This window comes from Cryptomeria japonica, chromosome 2 (assembly GCF_030272615.1).
Source record: "Cryptomeria japonica chromosome 2, Sugi_1.0, whole genome shotgun sequence".
NCBI classification, from domain to species: Eukaryota; Viridiplantae; Streptophyta; class Pinopsida; order Cupressales; family Cupressaceae; genus Cryptomeria; species Cryptomeria japonica.
In genome coordinates, this window is record NC_081406.1 from 222,206,573 (window position 1) to 222,218,667 (window position 12,095).

Genomic DNA, 12,095 nt, shown 5'->3' on the forward strand with positions numbered 1-12,095 from the left:
GCAAATGCAGGACATGCAACAGGGGACCACAATATGATACTCCTTAAACAAAAATTTTCCTTACCCCTTTGACAGGAGATTAAACATGATACCTTTTCCCCCAAATTAAGACATACCCAAATATGACAAATATGATGGTAAGAGTGATCCTCGCGATCATGTTCGGGAGTTTTGTACCATGAGCCTTGAATTTGCTCATGATGACACTTATTTGATGAGGTTGTTCCCAAGAAGTTTGGGAGGGCAAACAATGGAGTGGTTGTCTAAACTTACTCCTCCCGTTAGATCCTTTGATGAGTTGGTCATTAAATTTATCACGCAATACTCCTACAATATTCAACACACAATCACCATGTTGGATGTATGTAATACCAAATAGAAAAACAATGAAACATTCATGGCATTTCTTCAACGATGGAGACATATGGTTTCGAGATATCCTCGAGATGTGCTCGAAAAGGAAAATATGGAAATTTTCATCGACAATCTGAATAGTGAGATGAGTTACATGTCAAGCTCCAGTGTATACCATCTTTTGTCAATTTAATTGAAAACGAAATCCAAGTAGAGGAGGCATGTATCAAGAAAGGAACATTGAAGTTCTTCAAAGAAGGAACTAATTCATCCAACTCTCATTTTAACAACTAGAACAACAACAACAACAACTTAGACAAATCCAGATTCTGGACCAGAAACAAAAATGTTGTTAATGAGGGAGGAACTGATGCTAATGATATGAAGTCCAAACAACCAGTATTGGCTTTATCGGGTAATCCCCAGGCTACCAAGAATCAAAAGGGTGCTAACCAAGGCACTAACACTTATCCGCCAAATACCAACAACAATGCCCAAGGCAACAACACAAACTAAGGAACTAATCCAAATCAAAGGGGTAACAACAACAATTTCCAAAATAGACGCATCTACACACCATTAGGACAATCCTTAGAATCAACATTCTGAGAACTCCTGGCAAACAAGATTATCACATTACTAGTCATAAACAACTTTGAACCCCAGGTCAAACCACCTCGGTGGAATGACTCACACTTCTATGATTTTCATCGAAACAAAGGACATCAAACAAATGATTGCATGAGGCTTAAAAACATTATTCAAGACATGATTGATAGAGGTGATTTAATGGTCGGTGGTCTCAAAACAAACAGTGATCATGACGCGTTTAAAAATCTTCTTCCAAATTACAACAAGGAAGGAGCTTCATCACCAAACGATACCAGAGGAGTTCGCATAAATCACGTATATAATAACACCATCAATCATATATCGATAGATGACGATCAAGTAAATGTCATTAAAATCAAAGACAAACACAAACACGAGTCGATCAATGTAACCACCCGAGCTCAAAAATATGTCTTGAAAGGAGATACATCAACAACAACCATTCTCCACAAGACTCAATATAACTGAGTTGATCAACTGCGGAAAAATCCTGTTCATATATCAATACTCGAGTTACTAAAACTTTCTCCGAAACATAAGGACATCTTGGAACAAGCACTAGTTGAAACAAATGTCCCTCAAGATCTGGATATTGATAAATTTCAAGCCATGGTGGCTCACATGACAGGGCCTCATAATCTCACCTTTTCCGAACATAATTATATCTCTTTAAGCCATCCACATAATACTCCCCTTCGCATTGAAGTCTTAGTCTACAAACATCGAGTTAAAAGAGTCTTAATAGATGGAGGAGTTGGTCTCAATATCTGTACCTTAAAACTTATTTGTGCATTAGGCTTCTCTAAGTAGTCTATTGATCCACACAAAAGATCACCATCAAGGCATATGATGATGAAGAGGGATCATCCAAGGGAACAGTAATATTGCCTATTCAGGTAGGACCGATACAAAGAGACACTATGTGCCAAGTCTTAGACATAGACCTCACATGCAGTATTTTATTGGGTTGTCCTTGGATACATGAAATACAAGCAGTACCGTCAACTTACCACCAGTGTATCAAATTCTCATATAATGGGCAGGAGATTTCTATATCAGCAGATAATAACCCCTTTCAACATTGCAATGCTATGGGGGCAACCCAAGACAACTTGGTTCCACACAAAAGGGAAGCTCAAACTTCCTCAGCATTAGATCGACATCAAGAAAAGCTCAAATCTTTATCCATGGATTTCAAACAAAAAATGAAAATCAAAGAACAAGGCATGGGAGAATACTCTTTTGAACCCATGTGTCTAACCAACTTACTAGCATCACCAAAATCTCAGGGAAAACCTTCTGCATCGACACATCAAGCAACACAGCCCATCACCAAGTTTGATGGCAAGTTCATTCAATTGGGTACATTAGCACATGAATCAGAAGAAAAGGACATCCTCCATTGGCTATACAAGGATGAGGAAGAAGTCAGAGTTGCTACTATGGAGGTAGCCATACCAACATAACAGTATGGAAAAGGATTCCTGATCATGCAACGAATGGGATACAATGGCAAAGGACCTATAGGCAAGCGTCAAGAAGGCATTACAGAACCATTGGACCCTCCTTCATAGTTTTCGAGAGACAAAACAGGATTGGGATATGGACACAACCTACCCCAAGGCAAAAGACGACTAAATATCAAAAACCTCAGTGGAAAGCAAAGAATAAATACCATGAGGACTTATGGCAAGAGGCACTACACCAAGAATCAGAAACAATAAGGAAAGAGCGAGAACGCCAGGAAAATGAGAAACAACAAGAAGAGTTGACCATTCAAAGAGAAGAAGCATCTTATGAGGAAGTACACCATGTCTAAGAACCCATTCAAAACAATGCAGAATCATCTCCTAAAGAAATTACTACTCCCCAAGGAGAAACAGTATATGAACAGATGCAAAGAGTAGAAGCAGGTTCTAATACAGAATTAGAGAAAACAACATGATTGGTATCAATTATTAGGGATCTCTTTTCACCTTACAACATACCTGTCAGCGACACTTGAAAGACTATGGGATAACACTTTTGAGACTAATTCTAATGACTATGAATGGGGAACTTGTTTAAATATTACAGAAGATATCCTTGAAGGAGCTATTCATACACCCCTTTCTCAAGAAGGACACGACACAAAGGCTAGATTACTTGAATTTGGTCCGCAACATATCTACGAAGCTACAGAAAATGAGCAGCGACACTACGAGCAAGTCTACATGGAGGATGATACCATCGAAGACCTCGACAATATCATTAACTTAACCAATCTCACAGACAACCTTAATGATACCTCTATCATGACACTTACCGCAACCAACCTTGACCCACCCAATGACTCTTTACCACTTGTATTTCCTGATCTCATAGACTGGGATGAACCTGAACACCATGACTTACCCATATTTCCAGATGATGAATCCATTATCCATTACCTATGTACAGTCAATCCAGAAACAGACTCTACCAGCAAACTAAATAGCAATATCTGCAATCAGGAGGGTGTCAAATCTCTCAGTCGCAAAAATGAAAAAAATAAAGGATCTAATAATGAAAACCAGTCAATGGCAACACTAGATCATTAAAAAGTCAAAATAAAGGATGCATCTGAGGGTGAAAACCTTTTTAAGGCACCTAAGGACGAGAGAATTGACACTCTTCCTAAACACCATCAGGAGAAATCACCCATATTGATTGAGCCCACTCAATCAATTAACATTGGTATAGAGGAAGCAGTTAAAAATATACACCTAGCAGAATCTCTGACAGAAGAAGAAAAACCAGAGTTTATCAGATTCTTCAACGAAAAGAAAATCAATTTTGCTTGGTCCTATGCAGATATGCCCGTAATAGATCCAAACTTAATCATGCATCATTTATCTATTGCAACAGGAGCTAAGCCAGTCAAGCAAACACTAAGAAAGATGAATCCACATGTAGCACTAATGGTCAAAGCTGAACTAAAGAAACTATTAGACGTTGGATTTATTCGACCTATAGACTATGCTGAATGGATTTCAAACATTGTGCCAGTTTCAAAACTAGATGGAAGCATCAGAATATACACAGATTTTAGAGATGTTAACAAAGCCTGTCCAAAGGATGACTTTCCTTTGCCCAGCATTGACATAATTGTAGACCTCACAGCAGGCCATGCAATGCTATCATTAATGGATGATTTCTCTGACTATAATCAAATCAAAATAGCTCCAGAAGATCAAGATAAAATAACGTTCACCTATCCTTGGGGAATGTATTGTTGGAATGTCATGCCATTTGGCTTGAAGAATGTTGGGGCAACTTATCAAAGAGCAATGACGACAATCTTTCATGATACGATGCATACCTTCATGGAGGACTATGTGGATGATTTACTGGCTAAGTCATTTACCCGAGAAGAACATTTGGGCATATTAGATAAAATCTTTCAAAGATTGGAGAAATTCCAAGTCAGGCTTAACCCTAAGAAGTGTGTCTTCAGGGTGACATCAGGCAAATTATTAGGCTACATCGAGTCAGCAAAAGGCATTGAAGTAGATCCAGCGAAGGTACAAGCCATCACGGAGATGCCACCTCCCAATAACATTAGCCAACTCATATCTCTACAAGGACGACTCTAGTCAATCAGGCGATTCATATCCCAACTAGTAGATAAAAGTCTACCATTCAATCATTTGCTACATAAAAACATACCATTCAGATGGGAAGCCAAGTGTGCAGAATAATTCTATCAAATCAAGCAATATCTAATGAATCCACCAGTTCTGGTACCACCAATAGTAGGAAAACGGCTCATCCTCTACATATCAACAACTGACATATCATTGGGGGCATTGTTAGCACAAGAAGATCAAGAAGGCAAGGAACGAGCTATATATTACATCAACGAGACATTAAATGGCTATGAGCTCAATTACACATTCATTGAGAAGGTTTGGTTAGTTGTAGTCTTCGCTTCTCAAAAGTTTCGACATTACATGCTAGCTCACACCATCAAGCTAGTAGCAAAAATTGATCCTCTGAAGTATTTACTCAGCAAAGAAGCTCTTACAGGCAGATTAGCTAAATGGGTCATGATTCTCAGCGAGTTTGATATCCACTACATAGAGTGTCGGGCTATCAAGGGATAAGTAATTGCAGATCAATTCGCTGAAGCACCACTACTTGATAAGCAACCAATGAAGGTAGAATTTCTAGACAGGGATGTTCTTACTGTTACACCCAAACAATGGACCTTGTATTTTGATGGTTCTTACACTCAACATGGCTTAGGCACCAGCATCTTGTTCGTCACTCCTGAAGCGCACACCATACCAAGATCATATAGACTCATGTTTCCATGCACAAATAACATCGCTGAGTATGAAGCACTGGTCACAAGAATCAAAATGGTCGTAGAATGGAGAATCACATAACTGAAAGTCTATGGAGATTCCTAATTGGTTATAAATCATATCAACAATGAATATCAGACAAAGGATGACAAGCTGCTGCCATACAAAAGAATGGTGGATGACTTCAAACGGTAATTTGTACACATCACCTTCGAGCAAATACCAAGGTTAGACAACAGAGCAGTCGATGCAATGGCTACTATAGCTTCGCTACTACAAATTCCAGAACAACAGAGTTGTTATGAGTTTCTGGTAGAGCAATTGTTTTCCCTAGCCTATGACAATTTTGCATCCCATGTTATCTATGCCTTAACCGGTTCAGACTCTCTATTATACGGAACAATCTATGAATATCTTAAAACCAATACCCTACCCATTGACCTATCACGGAACCAAAAATGCAACTTTATCTGACAAGTCGCCTGTTATACCTTAACTGTTGATACCCTTTACCATTGAGGTCTAGATGGTACTCTTCTTCGTTGCCTTGATCATAGTGAATTTGACTCTGCTTTACATGAGCTTCATGAGGGTATTTGTGGCACACATTCAAGTGGTCCTACTCTCGCTAAAAAACTTCTAAGAATGGGGTATTATTGACCGACAATGGAAAAAGACTCTTATCTCTTTGCAAAGAAATGTCCTAAGTGCCAAATTCATGGCAATCTTATTCATGCACCAACACAGGAATTGCAACCATTTACAACATCTTGGCCTTTCTGTCAATGGAGGCTTGATTTAGTAGGAAAAATCCATCCTTCCTTTTCAAATGGACACAAGTTCATAGTCATTGCGACAGAGTATTTCACAAAATGGATTGAAGCAGTCCCACTGACCACAGTAACTGGAAAACAGATTGCCTCATTTATCCCCAATTATCTAATCTGCAGATATGACATTCCCAGTTCCATCATCATAGACAACGGGCGTCCCTTCAAAAATCACGATGTACGAGAACTATGTGAACAAATCAAAATCCAACATCGTTTCTCTACACCTTACTACCCGCAGGGCAATGGTCAAGCAGAGGCATCAAATAAAACAATATTGAAAATCCTAAAAAAGACAGTAAATGATGCAGGAAAGGATTGGCATGTGCAACTCAATCTAACACTCTAGGCCTACAGGACTAGCATTTGGACACCTACAGGGGCTATGCCATATTCTTTGGTATATGGATCAGAAGCAATTTTACCTCTTGAGCTAGAGATTCCATCACTCAGAGTATCTTTGAAAGGTCTCATTCCAGATGAGGAGTATCGGGTCAACAGATTGCAAGAACTAGAGCTTCTAGATGAAAAATGACAACATGCCTATGATCACCTCAAAGCATACCAATGACACATGTGCAAAAGCTAAAACCACAAAGTCATCCCTAGGATTTTTAAAGTTGGTGATCTTGTACTCAAAGAAAATCCTAGAAATCAACAGGATCGAGAAAAGAAAGGGAAGTTTGAACCTAATTGGTTGGGTCCCTACTTTATCATATCAACCTATGGATCAGGTGCCTATCAACTTACCATTTCAGAGGGAGATATGCTCGATGAACCAACCAACAACATCCATTTGAAGAAATACTATACCTGAGTGGTCTAATGCACGAAAAAAGTGAAAAATACAAATTTTTTTTTGAAAAATCAGAAAAATACAAAAAAATCAAAACAACAAAAAAAAGTGCAATAAAAACAAGTGAAAACCTGGCAACGGGCACTATTTGTGAGGGAATGACTCCTCTATCTATCATTACTCATATCTTTTGCAGCCAACGTCAAAGCTCATGGCCATCGCCCAACACTTTATAAACATCATGATCCCGGACATACTTAGCGTAGTCACTGTCCTTGCTTATCTAAATATCAGTTCATTATATCCCACCATGTCTTGGTAATCACTGTAAATATCCACATCGATCGGTATCTATAACTAGGTGCAACATTCATCTAACTTCAAGCAAACAAGAATCGCAGCATGCCAAACAAATCATGTCAAGCCAAAACTCCAACAACCAAGAAAAAAAAACACTGATCCTATTAACAATTTCAACACACACATGATGGATGATTTTCTGAATTATGATTTGTTTACATCTTGCATGAAGTTTTGATTATTTTTGCACTTGAACTTTTTTAATTATTGGATCTCCTAAATTTTGTCAACGATGCATCAAACTAGAGAAAGTAGCCGGAGAGTCTGATATTTTTTTTGGTTTTCTGTCTGTGAGGCGATCACTTGTACTGTGCAAATTTTGTCTCGAGACGTGATATGAACATATCACCGAAGACATTGTTCCACTTTGCGCATACAAAGGGTTTAATCTTGTCTGTAGTACGCAAGCAACACTCAGGTCGTCTTGGTTCAATTATACCTCGACGCTTGTGCCATCTTGCAATACCAAAATCCATGTAAGTTTTTCTCAGGTCATTATGGTTCAATTATACCATTATGCTTGTATAAACTTTCAACATATCAACAACTCAATGATGATAAACACAAACAAAGCAAAAACATGTGACTATATAGGAATGACAAACGACAGAATGAGGATGATCAATTATTTTCACATCATTATCAATTAGTTTCATATCATTATCAATTAGTTGCATATCATTATCAATTAGTTGCATATCATGTAAATTTGCATTTAGTTGCATTATCATACATCTCATTTTCAAGATACATCTCACATCATAGCATTATCATACATCTCATTTTCAAGATACATCTCACATCATATCATTATCATACATCTCATTTTCAAGATATATCTCACATTTCATAGCATTATCATACATCTCATTTTCAAGATGCATCTCACAAATCAGTCATCACAACAAACATATCATTATATCATTGCATCACATCATCATCATAGAATCATCATATCAATGCATAAATCATTATCCATAAGCGCATCACATGTGGATCGGAAAATCGGTGTCACATATATATATATCTCAAAAATGGTCAAAATATACAAAGGATGTCATGTCTGTCAAAATACAATACAATGATCAAAATACAATAGAGACAAGTCTCTTAGGTATGACTATCTTTTGAGGATGATGGTCTCACAGTAGATGTCCTAGCTCCTGGATCTCCAAGTGGATCACATCGAGAAGGCCCTATAACACCTTTGTTCTCTGTCCCTGATTGACTCTGAGCTGATCGACTAGTAGTAAATCTAGGAGCCCTCTACTCTCCAGGGACTAAATCCTCATACAACCGCCTATAGTACTTAACCACCATGGTAGTGTATTGTATCTCTCTCAATGTGTCCTGCATCGGGGCACTAGCTGTCGCTCTCAGTAGTCTCTCTGCAAGCTCCTCTGCTCAACCTTGACGCTCTCTCTCCGTATCTAGCTCTGCGGTAATCTGTGTAATCTGATGTTGTTGAGCCAGTACTTGTGCCTGAAGCTGCTGCACTGTCATCTGTAGGGACCTAATCTGTGTGTCTTGTCAGTGGGTGGGTACCCAGACTTGAATGGGTACCTGTGTTGTGGTACCACCCATCCTTGTCCCTGTCCTAGGCCCCGATGGAGGTAATACATCTGATCTCCTCCTCTGGGTCGGCCGCCTGAACTCCTCTGTGCCACCCACAACTACTAGCACCTCACCTGCTTTGCCAACCCCTCCAGCTCCAAGAACCAAACCTTCTCTACCTCCATCACCACCCAGTCGTCTGACTAACCCAATATCTCCTCTCCTCCCTCCATCCCCCTTCAATCCTCCACCCCCTCCTCTATCTCCCCGTCTCCCTCTACCACCTCCCCTCCCATCTCCCTCGTCATCTCCTCCGTCATCCCCATATCCCTCCTCCATCTCTGGCTTCTCATCCTCATCATCGTCAAAGGAAGGAATCATCTTTGTCGGATCTAATATCCGTGCCACAACATTGGCCATAAAGAGTGCTCCAAACTCCTCTATCATCCCCGCATCTATCACTCTGAACCCATAATCCCATATATGTCCGGCCAAATGCATGTACTCCTCCACAGCTGCTGCACTATCAATGGTCGGACCCCACTCTGGCACATCCTATCTCCGACGAGCATATAGGCACGCTCCCTGTGGTATACCCTGTTGTCGACCACACTGCCGCTGAACACGGCTATGCAAGAACCTCTCAATGATAAAAGGCGTCTGTCCTATCAAGTATTGCGACATGTATACATAGGGCAGCTCTAGCCCGTCCTCCGCCCACACCTCACAATCTATATACGGTCTTCAAATGATCGTATCAATGTTGTCCAACACCCTCCTCCAATGCTCTAGTTTGCCCAGCTCAGCTTACGCTGGACAACTATACCTGTGTACACATATGCATAAGCCTGACCAACTGGCCTATCCCTGTTTGCAAGTGGCCTCGCTGCAGGAATGTGCTCCCAAGCCCACACCTGTAATAATGTGACCTCGGCTGATAAACTATTGTATCCTAGATACACCACTTGGTGTAGATCTCTGTACAGATGGGCCAACATACAAGACCCCTAGGCAAACCCATGACCCTGTGTCACCATATCCTCTAACACCAATCCCCACCCCACTGCTAGTCCCTTCGACCTACGGTCGGGACACAAAAAGCCACATACGAAGCCGACCAGTATAGAAGGTAGTGGAGCATAATCAAAATCTATGAAATCTTGCCAAGAGATCTCATATCCATAAATCTGATCATCGTGGAATATCTAGCGAAGAGCCTCTGTCCCATCCTCCTCTGTCTACTCATATGGAAATAGTGCTCCAATCATTGGAATTCGTAAAATCTGATATCAGTCCTCTAGAGTAACTGTCATCTCACCAGTAGCCAAATGAAAGGTGTTCGTGTCACTATGCCACCTCTCTGCCAAAGTTGTCAGCAAACCCCGATTAATATATACCGAGGCATGTCCAACAAAGAGGATAACCCACACCTCTCAATAATATCTCTATCTGCCTGTGTCAACCGCGGAATCAGAGACCATGGTCTAGGAAATCACTCTCGCGACTGAAGCACAACAAGTCGTTCCTGTAACAACAAAACAAATGTCCAGCATCAGTTCCCACATCTATCCGATATATCCAACCAAAAACAACTTGAAACAACGCAAGTATCAAATCAAGTTCCATATCGAAATCAACATCAAATCAACTTGAAACAACGCAAGTATCAAATCAAGTTTCATATAAAAAAATCAGGAATCCATATCAATATCAAATCAACTTGAAAACAACACAAGTATTAAATCAAGTTCCATATCAAAAATCCAATCCCATATCGAAATCAATATCTAATCAAAAATAACTTGAAACAACACAAGTTTTAAATCAAGTTCCATATCGAACATCAAGACCCATAATGCAAACACCATATCGAGGAATCCTATCAAAAGATCCATAGCAAAGAACAATATCAAGAAATCAAACTCAAAAACCCATAACGCAAACACATAAAAAATCCATCACATCAGGAACCATATCGGAAATCATGAATCGGAACTCATATCGGACATCAAATTCAATTTAAAGCAAAAATCAAAGATCCATATCAAATAACAAATCAGGATCATCATTCAATCAATCAGCTTGGTACTTCAATAGCAAAAACAATTTCACAATCTATCAAGATTCAGACATCATCACAAGCAGGCACAAATTTGGCTAAAAATCCATCCCGAAGCACTTGGCGGACACCTATTTACCCCTAAAATCATCTTCATCATCTATTTTTCCCCATAATGCAATCTTCCCACTTCTTTCCATCTATTTTCTTGCTCATGCGCTAAGAAAACCCTCCCATGTGCTACACTGCCACCTATGCACTAGCTAAACTCGGCTATGTGCTAAAAACTTTGCCCTATGCGCTACCCAAATTACCCCCCAAGCTAAGCTATGAACCCTATGCGCTAGGTCAACCCTACACACTACCATGTTCCCCGCATGCGCTACCTTGTTACCCCTATGTGCTATTCTATCCCATGCGCTACCCTAAACCTGCGATGTGCTACCCAACTACTCCTAGACGCTACCCTAGTTGACAAACCCTACGCGCTAACTATTTTATCGTATGCACTAGGTGACGAACCTGATGCGTTGAAACGTGAAATTCACAAGCAAAAAATAAAAAACGTGACCAAAATTGACAAAACAAAAAGCAAACAAGACAAAATAAGGATGACTTATAGGTGGACCATACGTGGCGAGTCTTCGGTATTGACAAACGCGCTCGAATCGGTGCGAAGCATAGGGAATCGACATCTTGTCACTCTCCAAATGTCACTCTCACAAAAAGTCAAAAGGTGCAAATGATACAAATGAAATCACTTTTTTACCTTTTTATAGGGTAAAAGTAAATTAGGGTTAGTAGGTGGGGCATGTATTTTGCTCGTTCTCTCACTTTTAACCCTAGCAAACATCATTTTCGGGAGATGAATCAATTAACACACATTAAACGCAGACAAAATTTCAAAATGCGATCAAATCCAAAACGATTATCAACTCAACCAAATTTTCAATTTTTCTGATTCATCTCCCGAGGGAGCATTATCAATATCATTTATCAAATTTGTGGCACGACATCAACATCTCAATATATGACATCACATCGATCAAATTTTGGTGACACATCAAATTTTTCTTTGAATTAACATGTGCACACATGTCACTTCAAAGAGGGACAAAATGTAGACGTATAAAAAGGACCACTTTCCTAAGTGAATATTTAATATTCATTTTAACCTCATTCCTTTATTTAATTAAATTATG